General features: G+C 52.9%; 1 non-coding gene across 1 annotated transcript; it reads right to left on the reverse strand.

Annotated features, from left to right (window-relative positions):
• Nucleotides 1-4,861: 4,861 nt before the first annotated feature.
• On the reverse strand, nt 4,862-4,973 carry LOC144679248 (U5 spliceosomal RNA). The gene has a single exon (XR_013576280.1). It is a non-coding gene; the product is annotated as a U5 spliceosomal RNA (small nuclear RNA).
• Nucleotides 4,974-17,911: the final 12,938 nt, after the last annotated feature.

The following is a 17,911-nucleotide window of genomic DNA, read 5'->3' on the forward strand; positions in this document are numbered from 1 at the left end:
CCTATGAATGAATAAAAAAAGTTACATTCCTATATAGTGATTTGTAGGCAAAAAGCAAACATTATAATAAAACAAACATGAAAACCTGGAGCTAGCCAGTACAAGTTAAGACAAGTGATAACTTAAGTTGACATCTTAGGTGTGTTAAAAACATTGAAGTCTGTATTAACCTGCAGGTGAAAATTGATGGGATTGAGTTGCAAATTAAAAAACTCTTGACTCAGAGACAAAAACAGGAATTAGGTGGGATGCTGGAGTGATTACTAACCTTGTAAAACTAAGCATTTACTTTTTAACACAGTTTTCCACTTTAAATTGTAGTGAAGCTAAGTACAATGATATTGGATGATACTTAATTCACTTGTAATATCTTTCTAGTTGTTTAAATAAATTTTTTAAAATCTCACTCTGTTTCCTGTGCCATTTTTAAAAAAGCTCCCAACTAAGCCACTGTTAAGGTACAGAAGTCATTGCTGTAATGGTCTGAGTATCATATTCAGCAATGTATCCACACTGCACAATAGCTAATTACATGATAACACAGCCCACGGGTTTAACAAAAGGACAGCCTCTCACCTGAACTGGATATCATGTCTACCATACATGCTGTCTTCAATCTGAAAAGCACGTCAGTAAGACAAATCATTAATCTGCTTCATTTTCTTGACAGCATAAGGGGTGTTGGAGCAGGCAATGGGATGTGGCCGGTGTAGGGGAGGTGAGAGGTGATCTTTCAGATGGGAAACATTACTGTACTTATCAGCTCCGCCCATAGGTTTTTAAAATGAAATTAAATTAAATTAAGATTAAAATTAAAAACACTTTATTGGTGATTCCGTATTTTAGACATTCATATGAAATTCTAAAATGGCTGTAGACGAGCATCATAACAATCTGATGAAGTCACAGACCTGAAACGTTAAGTCTTTATCTCTCCACAGATGTTGCCTGACCTGCAGAGTATTTCCAGCATTTTCTGTTTTTACTTCAGATTTCCAGCATCTGCAATATTTTGCTTTTCCATCATACCAATCTGTCTGATTATCTTCCCCAACAGTGTACCCAGTGCCAAAGCCACAGCTACATGACCCAGATATAATAATAGCCCACCCTAATGTTTGCTTTTTTATTGTGCATGCTTTTATTATAACAAAAATGCAGCATTCTTTGGTTAAGATATCTTTAAAATGATAAAATGCCAAAGGTCATGGAGACTACACAGCTGAAAAAGAAAAACATATTCGCGAGGAAAGGTTCATATTACTTTCAGCATATTCCCATGGTAACAGCAGTGTATAATCTCATAATTTAATTACAAAAGCCTAAATTATACAATGTGCTGCAGCATGACTCGAATGGTTCAATTAACTAAAGAGCTTTTCTGGAATCTAAAATAAGCTAATAAGAGAATTTTAAAGTTGCTTGACTGGGAGCCAACGTAGGTCAGCAAGCACAGGGCGATAGGTGAATAGGGCTTGGTCCAAGTAAGGACATGAGCAAAAGAGTTTTGGATGACCTCAAGTTTATAGAGAGTAGTGTGTGGGGGGTCAGCCAGGAATGAATTGCAATAGTCAATTATAGAAGTAACAAAGGTATGAATGAGGATTTCAGCAGCAGGTCAGCTGTCCAGATTTAGTTCAGTTACCTCTTGAAGGTGTGCAGTGAGTCAGCACCCATCACATCAATGTACAATGTATTCCAAAGGCTCACTACTTTCTTGCACCAAGTCCCATTCACTATCACCCCTGTGGTCATTGACACATTGGGCGGAATTTTCCATGCCTGCTGGTGTCAGGCATGTTTGGTGGCATGAATGGACAATATGGTGAGATAGCCAAAAATTGGTTTCATGACTTCGTGAAACCAGTTTGCAATCGTCTGCTCTGCCGTCCGGCAGGCTGCGTTTCCAGCCATCAGACGACAGGAATCTCATTGTAATACATCATACCATTACAAGCCCAGCTCGCCGGAATCATGCCTCATGCTGGATTATCTGAGCACGTCGGCGCGATAGCATGTCGATGTGTTTCACAACAGCATACATAAGGCATGCACTTGGCGGGCTGTACTTTGAGGGGAACTCAGAGGTGAATACATTGCGTAGCGCTCGCCAGGGTCACCTGTTGGACTTCAAGGTGTGCATTCAGGCGAGGGCATAGGCAAGTCGCTTCTTCCCTACTGGCTGACAGTGCGGTGCTGGGGCAAGGACTGCACTGTGGTTGAGGCGACTTGCGGGGGGCAAGGGCTGCACTGCTGTTAATGTGACTTGGGGTTGGGGGGCAAGGGCTGCAGTGTGGTTGAGGCGACTTGCAGAGGGCAAGGGCTGCACTGTGGTTGAAGTGGGTTGGGGGGGAGGGAAGGGCTACACTGTGGTAGATGGTAGTGTACAAGCACTTGCAGGGTAGGGGGAGAGGGAATTGGCCACGCATAAAGTGACCATTCCTCGGCAGCTGAGACAGTTCAGGCACAGCCACATTGACATACTTGGAGTGGGGCCTCTAGCTTATCTGCCCACTCAAGTAACGCAGAGGCATGGAATTGCCACCAAATGCTCCTGAACTTTTCAACCCTTGGGCACAGACTGCAAGCTAATGAGCATTTTAGTGGACTGCAGAACAGTTGGATGACTGGGCACTTCGTATAATCTCCTTGCTAAAGCTGGCCATGGAGCAGTCATTGGTGGAGGTGCTCACAGCTACTTGCAATGTCATCATTCAGGTTTGGACCAGTCTCCCCCATGGTTCAAGCTAACAGTGCAGCCTTGCAGCGTGGGTTAGGAGAATGCCTGCACCTGAGCTGAGAGCACAGCATGCAGTCCAATGGGCATAGGTGCCGCCAATCAGTCGGGTGGAGTGGGGATGAGATGGGTGGGGTTTCAGACAGCCATGCAGCGCACTAAACTCTGGCTATCTGAGTGGTGGCCCAGTGACAGGTTCTTATTACGCCCTTGCTAACCCACATGTCTCTCTGTTTCATCCTGCAGGAAGAGTACATCTGGATCACAGAGCCTGGTGACTTTGCAAGCCATGATGCATTAAGCTAAGAGCAAAGATGATGGAGAAGAGAGCGACTGAGGCACCTGGCTTTGCAGAGGGAGGAGCAGCACCCTTTGGAAGAAGGGGCGGCTGGGGCTCCCACACATGCTGCTGAAGAGACACAGCGAGCCGCCGCTGGTTGGCGCCTAGTGACACCCAGGGTCTATAGACGCCACCTTTCATTCCTGCAGATGACTAAGAACCAGTGTCACTGAGGACGCACATGTCTAGGGAATTGGTTGGTCACATCTGCCAGCTACTGCAGGATTTGGCACCACGGGGACAAGAAGGGCATCTACTGCCAGTGGCCATGAAAGTGACTGAGGCGCTCAAATTTTATGCCAGTGGCTCCTCTCAGGGCTCCACGGGTGACCTCTGTGGGACATCGCAAGCCTCCACCCACAAATGCATCCATGAGGTCACGGATACCATCTTCGCGATGGCACACATCTTTGTGCATTTTGCCCGGGACCAGGAAAGCCAGAATGCAAGAGAGATGAGATATGTCCAGATCTTAGGTTTCTTAGAGGAGCAGGGTGCCATCGACTGCATTCGTGTAGCACTCAGATCTCCATCGCAACAAGCGGTCAACTATGTCAGCCACAAGGGTTTCCATTCACTGAATGTGCAGCTGGTGTGCGACCACCACAAATGCATCCTGCAGGTCTGCACATGGTTCCCAGGGAGTGTGCATGACTACTACATTCTCAGTCAGTCTCAGATCCCTGACGTCTTCCAGGGTCCACAGAAGCTGCGCGGATGGCTCCTCGTGGACAAGGGCTACCCACAGAGTATGTGGCTGATAACATTCATGCAGTGGCATCAGACTGCAACAGCGTGAAGGTATAACGAGGCTCGCAACTTGGTGGAGCAAACCATCGGGATGCTGAAAATGAAGCTCCGGTGCCTGGACCAGTCTGGTGGAGCCCTGTAATATAGCTCACAGAGGTTGTCACGCATCGTCGTCGTCTGCTGCACCCTTTACAACCTGGCATTGCAATGGGGAGAGGAGCTGACTGAGGAGGACATGGAGGAGCTGGATGTCTCCTCCAATGAGGAGGATATTGACGGGGATGAGCATGAGGAGGTCCCCGAAGGTGATGATGATGTTGATCTGGCCATTGCACTGGCCAGACGAGGCAGGCCCACTTGAGAGGCTCTTATAGCTGCTAGATTTGTGGAGGTTGATGACGACATGCAGTGAGGAGATACCATAGATCCTCACATTGCATCTGTGAATGTTTGACTCCAATTTGGCTGATAGCAGCACACATACCTTCTTTCAGAATGCTCCTGTCATGGAGATGCAGTGGAGGCCCTAATAGTCACTCAATTGCAGGAGGGTGATGACGACATGCAGTGTGGACATTCCATAGATTTTCACACAGCCTCTGTGAATGTCTGACTCCTGTCTGGCCAAGGACAGCTCAATCGTGCTCTGTGATCAGGGTCATATCATGGAGATGTAGCTGTGAAACTTTAAATGCATCTGATCCTTTGTCCACCTTCAACACCTGTCCCATTCAGGAGCACAGCATCACTGGTCACAGATGCTGATGAGATGGGAGCCAGTCCCACCTTAAAGCTGAGACCAGAGAAAGAGAATGACAGCGCTCTGTGATGCCTACAGCAATGAAGCACCATTGAGGTGCAGGTATCAGTAATGTGTTCGGTGGGTGTGAGGCCAGACCATCACTTTGGCCTGAAGGCTGCACAAAGCACGGGGAAGAGGCCCTGGACAGAGACACCTGCCTTTATCTTGTGCAGGAACCAAGGTTTCACATCTGAGTAACACCAACACTGTTCAGTTATTTGATTTAAACGCAAGCCCCACAAAGGTAGGGCATCAAAAAATTAATTAAAACTCCGAGTGTTCCTCTTCACGGAAATCTTTAGTAAAAGGCGAAAGATTTATATGATCTGAAGAGAACCAGAGTTCATCAGAACAAGGAGCTAGAGGCAGGGAAGAAATTCTTGGGAGTTTTTTTACAATAGTGAACATTATGTACAAGTGATTAACACCCGTGCCCAGACTGTGGTTCCTGATTGGGCTCAGGTGCAGTTTGTTCCTGCCTGAGCGGGAGTTGTTGCTGTGTGCAGTGTGCTGGCTGTGGCTGCTGCTACTATTGCTTTTTCCAACATACCCCTTCTGGACTTTCACAAGCTGCCCTGGTTTTGCTGTTGCCCAAGGGACACTAGAAGTCTACTGCTGGTATTGTTGCTGGGTCTGCAGGGGCCTGGAGCCTGCAAGGCCTGAGGTTTGAAGAATTGGAGGAGAGAGAGAGGTGGTGCTGCAAGACAGAGAGGCCAGGAGGCAAGAACTTTTTTCATTATGTCCGTGGTTGGTGTCTGGACTTTTGTTTGGTAGAGGCTCTGAAGACCGTGTTGCTTTGTAGGGGGAGGAAGAAGACTGCTGAAGGGACTCGGGGAGAAGGGGTGCGTGCGTGTGTCCATTTAACATCTTGCCACCTCCCTTCTTGCTCCACCCGTGTCCAAGTCCAGGTAGCAGGTGGTGCCTGGTGAACAGGGGCGGACCTGACTGCCGTGTGCCAGGCAATACCGGCTGCCTGGCGAAGACATCACCTTCCTCCTACGGGAAGAACAGCTAGGTCCCCGCCACCCCACGACACCCACCCAGTGTCACCCACCCACCCTGCACTCATTACCCTTTCCCCTTCTGTGCCTCCCTGTCCTTTTTCTCTCTCTCTCTCCTCCCCTTCTGTCTTTACACACCATCAGGAGGGAGAGGGTAATCCTTCTTTTCCCCCCTCTCCCCCTTTATGAATGCTGTTGCTACCACCGACAGAGCTCGGGGTGGCTGTGGCTCATCCCCGATGGCTGCCGTAGGGTCGCCGGGGGCCGGGCCCTCCTGGACAGCTGTGAAGTGGCGCTCTCACCAGTGGCGGGGGCCCGCCAAGAAGACCTGTGCGGGAGTGACTGCTTCCATGGCCTCTGCTGCTCCCGCGGCCCCGTCACCTTCCCACCTCCTGACCAGGGGCATGGGGGTAAAGAGCTACGTTCACCCCGAGATGACCATAGAAACATGTGTGAAGGCTTTGGCCAGGGTTGTCGGCCCCTCAGCCATTGTTACAGCCTCACGTATGTATGGGAATGTGGTCCTGAGGTCCGAGCAGACGGTGCACCTGGCCCTGGCCAGGGGCTCACTGTAGGCGGGACCTATCTGGCGGTGGATCCTCTTGAGGCCACCATGGAGAGGCTTGTTTTATCCAACGATCAGCCCTTCGTTTCCGGTGAGTTTTCCTCCCCCACCTTCACCAACTGGGGGAAGTCAGGTCCGGGGTGGTGCCGATCCCGCTGGGCCTCAGGGAGCCTGGTCTCTGCCACGTGTACTCCTTCCGGCACCAGGTCTTTGTTCGTCTGGCCAGGGAGGAGCGCACAGAGGGGTGGCTTGATGTCACCTTTGACGGGGCTGCCTACCGTGTCTTCTGGTCAGCGGATGGCGTGCGATGCCATGCCTGCAAAGAGGTGGGGCACGTCCGAAAGAACTGCCCATGTCACTCAGGCGGCTGCGGCTGGCACCGCCTCTCCTCTCCCTGCCACCACTCCAACTTCCTCCCTGCAAGAGGAGGAGCTGTCGGCAGCCACTGTCATCTCGGCTGGCGGTGAGGCAGGGGAAGAGACCCCGCGCCAGAAGAAGGCGCGACGGAAGGCCCGCCAGGCGAAGGTGGACCCCAAAACCCCCTGAACTCCCCAAACCAACCCTGATCCCCAGACACACCAGCTCGGGAAGAAAAACATCATCCGGCCCCAGCAATGTGTCTGCGCCTGCTCCCGGGCCCGTGTGCGCCTCAGCGCCATGTACTGGGCCCAGCGCTGTTCATGCGCTGGCTCCAGAATCCGGCGGCGATGGGGTGTGCGACCCTGAGCTGTTGGTTGTCAGAAAAAGAATAGACCAGCCAAAACCCCAGAGGGCAGAGCATCTGGAGGGGCTGGACGATGCAGAGGGGGCCTCGCGGATGGAGGCCTCCCCAGCCCCCAGCCTACCCCGGAAGAGATGCCACCCCTCGGAGGGGGAGGACCTCGCGGCTTGTGAGGTCAGATGTGATGGCTCTCCCAGTGAAAAGGTGGTGGCATCTCCACCCCGTAAGTCCTCACTCTGCCCTCTTGGGGGGAGCCCAAATCCCTGACTCCTTGCTGCAGTCTTCTGAGCAGAGCCCCTCGGGGGTCGGTGCGGGTACTGCCCTTGTGGTGGTGCCCCACCCCGACCCAACTTGTAATCCTGAGATGCCATCTGGCCCGCCAGGGGACTGCAGCAGTCAATTCGTGGCCCCAACCGCTGGGCCATTGGGCGGCAGTGGCGAGGAAGGTCTCCCAGCCTTTAGGGCTGGGAACCTCCGTGCTAGGTTCAGAGCTTTCTTTGGACTTGTCCGGTGACCCGGTGCCTGGACGGAGCAGGCTCTGAGCCACCGCCACCCTTTGGCCCATATCCCCAAGAGGAGACCAGAGAGGACCACTTTGCCCTTGATCCTGGGGGCGGGATCGAGGTGGAGGTGGAGCTGACTGGCAGCTCCGAACCAGCCCCATTACCCAATATGGGGGAGGGGTTGGAAGCTGGAGGCGAAGACCTGGAGGAGGATGGGGTTTTGGTGGTGAGCACCGGGGACAACTTAGAGTCGTTGCCGGGTGAGATGGTGGATCCCCTGGTGCCCCCGACCGATTTTCCCCTCATCCCTTTACGGGAGATCCAGGATTTTTTAGTGAGTAATCGCAATCGCTGAGACAGGGTCCAGTCGGCCCTGGACCGGTGGCATTCTTTTCCTCTTGTGTTCTGGTCCACCCGGGAGGCCCTCAAGGGCCCTGGGCTGGACCGGAACGCTAAGAGGAGGGTCCACACGTTTCTCGCTGGGATCTTGAAGGAAAGGAAGGATTAAAATAGTCCTCTCCTTCTTACACTGGACATGGTGACTGTAGCACGTACTTCTGACAATGAAGACTACCATAGCTAGCGTCAACATCAGTGGCAGCAGGGACGCACAGCACAGGTTCCACAACTTCTCGGACCTCAGGGATGGGAAGTGTGCAGTGTTTCCTGCAGGGAACCCATACCATTCCGGGAAACAAAGCTACGTGGCTCCTGGAGTGGTGAGGGGGGTGGGGGGGAGGCTGGGGGTGGGGTGTGTCTACATGAGTCACCTAGCCTCCAATTCTGGCAGGCTGGCTACCTTGTTGGCCCCACAGTTTCAGCTGGAGATCTTGGGGGATCAAGGAGCCGGCGCCAGGCCGGTTGCTGCACCTTACTAGGCGGCACAGCGCTTCACTTTGCAAATGTGTATGCTGCCCTGGGCATGCAGCAGCAAGCGAGTTTCTTTGAGGAAGTGTCCACTCATCTTGGCTCCATCGACGTGGGCAAGTGCATCATCCTCGGGGGGGATTTCAACTGTACCCTCGAGGCCAGGGACCATCATGGTGCCCAGCACCGCTCGCTAGGTGTGAGTAAGTTGAGAGTCCTGGTCAGGTCCTTCAACTTGGTGGACGTCTGGCGAAACTTCCATCCTGACTCAAGCGTTTTCACTTTCGTGTCACCTAGAGTCAGAGCGTCCAGACTCGACTGCCTCTACATTTCCAAAGCGTTCGTGTCCTGCATTCTGTCAGCTTCTGTGCGGTGGGTGCCGTGCATGAACCACCATCCGGTGTGGATAGAACTCGTTCCATTCTGCGCTCAGACGGGGTCCGCGTACTGGCACTCTAACAACCTGCTGCTGGAGGACGAGCGGTTCCTGGACTTGTTCCGTCATTTCTGGGCTGGCTGGAGAAGGAAGCGGGGAGGCTTCCCCTCCTTGAGGCTATGGTGGGATATGGGCAAGGCTCAAGTCAATGTCTTCTGTCAGGACTACGCGAGGGAGTCAACTAAGAGGCAGAAATCCAGGGTCGAGGAGTGGGAGGAGGAGGTGCTTGACCTGGAGACACGTCTCCATCAGCCCGACGTGGACCCAGCCCTGCAGCTGGCGTACGAAGAGAGGAAGGGCACGCTGCGGGACCTGCAACCTGTCGGGTCCTGCAGTGCGTGTGAGGCCGCGGATCCATTTCCTTCGGAACCTGGACCATGGCTCCCCCTCCTACTCGCTGGAAAAAAGGCATGGGGTCCGTCAGCAGCTCCTTACGCTGCTGGCCAATGACGGATCCCTTGTTTCAGATCCGGAGGGCATCAGGGCCATTGCCAAATCCTACTGCACTGCCCTGTTCTCTCCGCATCCGTCCAGCGAGGATGCTCCTAGTTTTGTGGGAGGACCTGCTGCAGGTCAGCCTGGAGGGCGCCGGAAAGCTTGACTCATTTATAAGTCTGCAGGGACTGACCGGCGCCCTTGACAACCTTTCCAGGGGCAAGTCCCTGGGGTTGGACGGGCTGACCGTGAAGTTCTTCAGGGCGTTCTGGGGAATGCTATGCGGGAGTCCCAGGGGAGAGTATTACTACTGGGGAGATGCCCCTCTCGTGGTGGAGGGCCGTGATTGCCCTGCTATCTAAGAAGGGGGACCTCTGCCACCTCAAAAACTGGTGCCCGGTCTCCCTCCTCAGCACGGATTACAAAATCTTTGCCAGGCCAATGTCTTCTTGCCTTGGCACCGTGCTGGACCACATGATCCACCCTGACCAGTCCTACACGGTCCCAAACCATATCATCTTCGACAATATCCATCTGGTCCAGGACGTCATCAATTTTTCCCAGAGGACTGGTCTGTTGAGTGCCTTCCTGTCTCTTGACCAGGAGAAGGCGTTCGACAAGGTGGATCACGAATATTTAGTCGGGACTCTGCGAGCACTTGGGTTCAGGACACATTTTGTCGCCTGGATCCGACTTCTGCACCCTGCCACAGAGTGTCTAGTTAATGTTAACAAGTCCCTGACGACGCCCCTTTGCTCTGGGAGAGGAGTCCGTCAGGGCTGCCCCCATGTCTGACCAATTGTATTCTATCTGCGTGGAGCCTTTCCTGCACCTCTTGCGGAGGAGGCTGTGGGGATTAATTCTGGGCAGGCCGGGCATCGGGGTGGTCCTCTCGGCTTACACCGATGACGTGCTGTTCATGTTCACTGACCCGGCTGACCTGCGGAGGATGCGCGAGTGCCAGGAGGTCTACTCTGCCTCGTCCTCTGCCAGGATCAACTGGGACAAGTGTTCTGGACTCCTGGTTGGTCAGTGGCAGATGGATCCCCTATCTGAGGAACTGAGGCCTTTCATGTGGAACAGAACCAGCCTCCTCTACCTGGGGGTCCATCTCTGCCCTGCTGAGGAATCCTGGCCGACGAACTGGCAGGAGCTGGAGGCCAAAGTCACCACTCGCCTGTGGCACTGGACAGGACTGCTCCGAGTGCTGTCTTACCGGTGTCGAGTTCTGGTCATAAACCAGCTGATTGTTACTGGCTGGTCACTTTGACCCCTCCCCCGGACTTTGTCACAAAAATCCAGAGAATGCTCGTCGACTTCTTCTAGGACAAAAGGCTGCACTGGGTCACTGCTGAGGTTTTGAGTCTCCCGTTTATGGAGGGCAGTCAGGCGTTGCTGTGCCTACACATCCAGGTGGCGACTTTCCGCCTTCAGATCCTGCAGCGATACCTTTACGTTGAGCCCCCTCCAAATTGGTGTGCCCTGGCGACGCATTTCTTCCGCCAGGTGCACGGCCTGAAGTATGACGTGCAGCTCCTGTTCATAGACCTGAGGGGCCTTCGTGGCTCCTTGCAGGCGTTGCCCATTTTTTACCAGGACCTGATCAAAGTCTGGAACATGGTCGCCTTGCAACGCAGCTCTCCACCGTCAGGAGTAGCGGGCATCGTCAGAGAGCCACTGCTCAGGAATCCGCACCTCTGGCTTTTTCAGTGGCTGGCGAAAAGGAGGGCTATAACTGCCGGGGTGACCAGGATCGGGGATGTACTGGGTGGTGGAGGAGTGGGCGCATTGTGCATCCATAGACATCCAGCTCGGGGCCAATGCCATTCAAGATCTTAGGACAGTCGTGCTCGGCCCTGATGTCTTTCTAGGTTTGGAGGTGGCGCAGGTGCACGGTGGGTCTTCTGTCCAAGCACACCTCTGTTCGGACGGAATTCCACATTGGCCCCAAACCCTGAACCCTCCCTTGGGAGCTGGTGCCCTGCAGTCTGAGTCACCTCTCAGAAATGCCCTCCGTGCCCTTTAGCACGGTGCAGAGGGGTTTCTGGTATGGGCTGCTGCTGCACACCCTTCACTTCCCTGCCCTCGCCTGCCGCCTGGACACGGCTTGGCGTGCCTTGTTGTCGACTGGCGGCGGAGGTCCCCATTGGAGGGCCCTCTACAGGGGTGTCCTCCAACTTACCATCGGGGACCTGGGGTGGAGGGTGTTGCACGCGGCAGCCCCATACAACCGTAGGTTGTGTCAGTTCACAGACTCCCAAGATGCCTGCGTCTTTTGCGGCCTTGTGGAGTCTGTGGACCATGTCTATATAGGGTGTTGTAGGCTGCATTCCCTTTTCAGTTATTTAAAAAAGATTTTGCTGTTGTTTTGTTTGCACTTCAGGCCTACGCTCCTGATCTATAGGCACCTGGTGTGGAGGGGGTGCCGGGAGTGGGAAGGACCTCCTCGTGATCCTGCTCCTGGGCCTGGCCAAATTGGCCATTAACAGGTCCAGGCAGCGGGCTATCGGGGGGGTCGTCCGACCCGACTGTCTGCCCCTCTTCTGCAGCTATGTTCATGGCTGGGTGTCCCTGGAGAGGGAGCAAGCAGTGTCAACCGGCACCGTCGAGACCTTCCATGCTCGGTGGGCACCACTTGGGGACTGGGGTGTTTTATCGACTCCATTAATCACATTTTGATTAATGTTGGTAAGTTTCCTTTGCATTTTGTCTTTTGTTTTTGCAGTTTCCCTTTAACCTTGTCCCTTGCTTTGGTAATTTAGTTTATTTGTTTTGTAACAAAAGAGTTACAGGTGGAATTTTCCATGCCTGCTGGCATTGGGCTTGTCCGGTGGCGTGAGTGGACAATATGGTGAGAAGGCCAGAAATCGGTTTCACGCCGTCGTGAAACCAGTTTGTAATTGTCCACTTAGCCCGTTGATGGTAGGCTACGTTTCCCACTATTGGATGTCAGGAACCTCATTGTAATACACCTGCATATCATTATAAGGCCAGCCCACCGGAATCATCTCCCCACGCTGGATCGTCTGCCCACGTCAGCGGGAAAACATGCCGGTGCAGAACATGTCTTGACAAATGTGACATGCAGAAGTCAGGACTTACAGCCAGGGCCTTGCTCACACCAGGGACATCCGAGGAGCAGAAGATGCTGGAGACCAACAGCAATGGAACCCTGGAGGAACGTCCGTGGAATGCTGGGTGGATTCTCATGGACATGGCTCTGCCGTGAAGCAGCTCACGGAAGTTGGAAAGTCACCGTTGAGGGTCTGCTCACAACGGATGATGGTCAAGGGGGTAGGAGAGGAAGGTCCAGCTGTGTTTGGGAGAGGAGAATGTGGCGGGGGATGAGGTTGGGAATGAAGGTGTCGAGGGGGTTTGATGTTAGTGGGGGAACGAAGGTGTTGGGGTGGGATGAGGTTGGGAGGTGAGAAAGAATGTGTCGGTGGGGTAAGGGAGTACGGGGGAGGAGGGGGTAACAGTGGAGAAGTCAGAAGTTGAGGAGGTAGGTGTAAGGGGGGGTGGAAGGTGTAAGTGAAGGAGTTCGGAGTGTGCAAGGAGTGCGGAGAGGGGAGGGAGTCTGGGGGGAGGACAGAGTGTGGAGATGAGAAGGAATAAGGATGTACGAAGAAGTAAGGGTGGAGGAAGGAGTCAGAAAGGGAGAAGGAGTAAGGCTAGAGGAAGCAGTCAGGAAGGGGGGAAAACTAAGCAGGAGGGGGGAGTGGAAGGATTATGGGTGTGGTGGGCAGGGAGTCCGGGGTGGGAAGGAATTCCGGAGTGGAAGGAGTTCTGGGGGCAAGGAGTGCCAAAGGGTGAAAGTGATCCCAAAACTGGGGGGAGGGGGGGCGGGGGAAAGGGCATCCAAGGGTGGGGGGAAAAATGGGTATCCAGGGGAAGGAAAGGGGGCCCAAGGGAGTAGAGGTAAAGGGGATCCGGGGAGGGGAGGGGGGGTTGGGAAAGGGTGGAGAGGTGGTGTGGGGGGGAGGGGAGGGAGGAAAGAGCATCTGAAGGGATGTCAAGGTGCCCTGTTTCCCTCCTGCATTGCCACTGCAGGAACTCACCCATGGCTCCCACAATGGAGTGCAGGTCTGCACACATATCCGTGTTCTGTAAAACCAGGGTCCCCATGGCGTCCGCCATCCTGCCCATGGACACCTCCATACACCCTCATGTAGGCACCACTTCGTCAGAGAGCAGGCGGATGCACTCCTCCGACTCACGTGCCACTCTATTGAGGGCTTCCAACAGCTCTGCGTGATGTTCCCCTGCCTTCTGCCGACTCTCCAGGATGAGTTGGAAGGTCAAATCCAGAGGTTTGTCACCTGACTCGGAGGACAGCTGGAGAAGAGTCATCTGTGAGGTCCGAGTGCTGGGGAGGTCAGCTGAACCTGCCTCCTCCTGCTGCAGACACGTGTCCGTGTAGTGACCACCAGATTGTGAACCTGAGCCTGCTCAGATCTAGATCCCACCGAGGTGTATGTTTCTGCGGTGGTGGAAGGTGTGGCTGCTCTTCCAGGCTGCTCATTTCCAGTTCTTCAATGAAGGAGGTGTCCTCTTGGCTCATCCAGGTGAGGACCTGGATGGAGCTGAGGGATTGGCTGGCTGAGGGTTTTGGTCGCTTGGCAGAGCTCCCTGTGAACCAAAGTAGAGATAATTAGTGCATGGCAGCAGAGTCAAAAGCAAGAGAGACAGCATTCACAGTTGCGTTGAGAGAGAGATGATGTGGTGCAAGATCCTCAAGAGGGTGTTCGCCACTGACCTCACTGTCACCGCAGGCACGGTCCATGTCCTCACCAGTCAGCGTAATGGCACACTCCTCAGAGTGAGTGAGGGGCCTAACGGGGGTCATTCCAGCCTCTGATCTGGAACCTTTCCCTGCTGTTGTGAGCCAGCTTCTCCTACATGAAAACAGATGGAGAGAATGTGAACAGGACACATGGCACTTCATGGAATTTTTGTGTGGTGACCGGAATCATGGACGGGATGAGGACACGAGCTCAAGACTATAGGAGCCTGATGGAGATGTGAGGGTGTGTGTGAGAGATAGTAGTGTTGTCCCTTGAGATGTGAGATCCCTGTGGATGTGTGATGGGTTTGTGAGTGTGAGTTGAGAGTGATGAGAAGATGACTCACCCTGGTGGAACGGATGAGACCATTCATCCTGTTGTGGCACTGGGTGGCTGTCCTCTTTTGCAGGGCCTTGGTGCTGACTACTGCTGCCACCGCCTCCCATGCTGGATTAGTGATACTGCTGCCTATCCTGTGGCTAGACCGGGGGTAGAGGACATCATGGCGGGCCTCCACGGCGTCCAAAAGGCACCCAATGGATACGTCAGTAAACTGGGTGGGAGGGCTGCAGTCTTCTTGCCTTTTGGGACCATCCTGTCTTCCATGCAGGGGTCCTGGGCTGGAAGCATTGAAAGGTGTGCACGCGGCTGCACTTTAAATGTGGCGCCGCTGTGATGAAGCGGTGAGGTGATGGCATGGCGGCAATTGAAATCGCACCTGCCATCGAAACGGCATGTTTCCTGGGAATGCATAATTAAAGCAGTGGGTTTGGGACAGTATGGCATGTGAAGCCACCATTGTGGCCAGGGGGTAAAACGTAATTTTTCCCGCCCACTACTGCACTTGGTGCAAATGTGGGACAATTCTGCCCTACGTATTCTTAACTTCTCTAACACTGCTGCTAGGTCTTGGTGCTGTCCCCACATCCACAGGGATGTGGAGGCAGCTTGCTGACTGCCACGCACTATGACCATCTTGGCGGGTGTTCTCTGGAGGGCTGAGACCTGGAGGGCCTTGGCCTGCTTTCAGAGTCCTACTGTGTGGCAGTGGCATCCTCCTTGAGCTGTGAAGCTGGAGCTTCTGGGGTCACAGGAAGAGGGGTTTCGGATGGGCCGGGAACTCCCGGAGTCACCTGGGTAATGGCCCTGGGGCGTGCTTCTGCTGATCCTCCTCCCTATGGGTGCCCAAGGGCCCCTGGCTGACTACGTGAGCAGAAGGGGAAGCTGTAGTGAGATCAAGCTGCCAACACCCCTCTCGTGTACACACTATTGGAGGCCAAATCTGGCACCAGTGATAGAGTTCAGCCCATGCAGCAGTGCAGGATTGATGTCCTGGACCAAGGTCTCCATGGCGGCCACTATCCTGCCAGTGTTGACCTCGATGCATTGGCATGCTGGCACTATCATTTCAGCCTGAAGGTGGACAGACTTCTCCTTTGTGCCTTGCAATCTGAGGAGTGCAGCAGACATCCCTTTCTGATGTTCCCAAGCTTGACTTTTCAGCTCCAGCAGCTGAGACATGATTGAGTCCAGAGGCTCCTCATCTGACTTGGACTCAGCAGATTTTTGGCCACCAGCAGTCCCCCGAATGCTAGAGACCTGGGATGTTCCTACCACCGCCTGCTGTGGATCAGGCAATGCAATGTGCTCAACAGATTGTGACCCCCAAGGCTACTCTAGAACTAGGTCCCACTGAGATGCGTGTCTCTCCGCTGGTGGAGGGTATGGGTGAGCGCTGTGATGGATCTTCAATTAGGGTGTCATCAGATTCTTCTTCCAAGGTGTTTTCGGGGCTTGAGTCAAGGACCAAGGTTGTGGATCCGTTCAGCTGCTTCCCAGATATGCCTGCAAAAACAAGGAGAGATAATTAGTGCATGGCAGGGGATTGCAGAACAGGGGAACTGACTCACAGCATATTTGTCTGATGGATGTTGCACTGCTGGATCCTCACTTGGTTGAGCACCGCCGACTTCACCGTCAGCAGACGAATGGTCCACATCATCATTGGTCAGCTGGGTGACTCTATTTTCAAAGTCTGAGAGGACTTTGATGTCAGGCATTCCTCCACCAGTCTGTGACCTCCCCCTTTTGTTGTGTCCTAGCTTGTCCTGCATGAATGTAGATGGAGAGAGTGAGAAGGACGCCTGCCAGACCAGATGGTAAGGATGTCTGGCATGTGTGGGTGGTGAGTGGTATCATGGATGGGATAAGGACATGATCTGCAGGGCGAATGAAGGTGTGTGTGAGCAAGTGAATGGTGATGTCTCTTGAACTGGCAGTCAGAGAGATCCCTGTGGATGTGATTGGTTTGAGAGTGTGAGAGTTGAGAGTGATGGGAAGAGTGACTTATCCTGGCAGAGCAAAGGAGATCATTCATCCTTTTTCAGCACTGGGTGGCTGTCCCCTTTTGTAGGGCGTTGGCGCTGACCACCACTGCCACCACCTCCCATGCTGGATTGGTGACCTCGCTTGCTGGTCTTCACCCAGAGCAGGGTTAGAGGACTTCATGGTGGGCCTTCACAGCGTCCAGTAGGTGTCTGAGGGAGGCATCACTAAATTTGGGGGCAGCATGTTTCCTCCCTTTGGCAGCCATGACTTTGCAGCAGCTTCCGATGCCTTATAGAGTGCTCGCTCTGTGCAGGGGCATCCTTTAAATATGGTACCTGGATTACTGAAGGCCTGAGGTGTCAGCGGGGCGGGCAAATCAGAGGCCACCCTGCCAGTGACTTGGCATATTTCTCGGGAATGCATTATTAATGAAGCGGTCATCCCTGGAAATGGGATGATATGGCACGAAAATGCTGCCATTGCAGCTGGCGGGTAAAATGTCCTTTTTCTCACCCACTATCCCACTTTGTGCAAATCTGGGATGATTCCGCCCTTGAGCACAAAATCTAGGCTGACATATCTGTGCAATACTGGGAGTATGCTCCAATGTTGGAAGTGCAATCTGAGGTGAATGTAAAAGACCCCATGAGACTATTTCGAAGAAGAGTGGGGGAATTCTCCTTGGTGTAATGGCCAATGTTTATCCTTCAAGCAACATTGCTAAAAAGCAGATTACCTGGTCATTATGACCTTGCTTTTTGTGGAGCCTTGCTGTGCAAAAATTGCCTGCTGCATTTCCTACTTAACAACAGGGATTGCAATTAAAAAGTACTTAACTGGCCATAGAGTGCTTTAGGACAACCTGAGGTAGTGAAAGGTGCAGTATAAATGCTAGTTTTTCCTTTTCTGTCATTTCATCTCACCTTAAAGCTCAGCCATTGTATCTCTTGTACATCCATATTTCAGTAAATTCATTTGAAATCCTCACCACCCTTACATCCTCCATCGAATTTGCACAGCAAAGCATTGCAACACAAACCCTGATTTTAGTCTTTTGCACCTGGTGAGAATGGGGCATGTGGGACTTAAAAATCACAACAGTGTGCGACTCACCTTCATGCCATACATATCAATATTTTAACAGAGTATTTTGGTGCACTTCTAGAACCCACTAGGAAACCTAATTGATATATAAATGCAGCACCATGGTGACATTGGGCAGCCAGAAGGCATTTGATAAAGCGCCAAATCAAAAGTTATTGTGGAAAATAAATGCTTGTGGTCTAGAGAGTAACATATTGGCATGGATAGAAGATTGGCTGACTAACAGGAAGTCCGCATCCCTCTGGGGTAGAGAATTCCAAAGATTCACCACCCTTTGAGTGAAGTAATTTCTCCTCATCTCAGTCCTAAATGATTGGCCCCTTATCCTGAGACTGTGCCCCTATGTTTTAGACTCCTCAACCAGTGGAAACAATTTCTCAGCGTTCACCTTGTCGAGCCCCTTCAGAATTGTTTAGGTTTCAATGAGATCGCCTCTCATTCTTCTATACTTCCGAGAACTTAAGCCTAATTTGCTCAGCCTCTCACCTCAGGACAATCAAGGGACCAATTTAGTGTACCTTCGCTGTACCACCTCAAG

This window comes from Cetorhinus maximus, chromosome 3, assembly GCF_964194155.1.
Source record: "Cetorhinus maximus chromosome 3, sCetMax3.hap1.1, whole genome shotgun sequence".
NCBI classification, from domain to species: domain Eukaryota; kingdom Metazoa; phylum Chordata; class Chondrichthyes; order Lamniformes; family Cetorhinidae; genus Cetorhinus; species Cetorhinus maximus.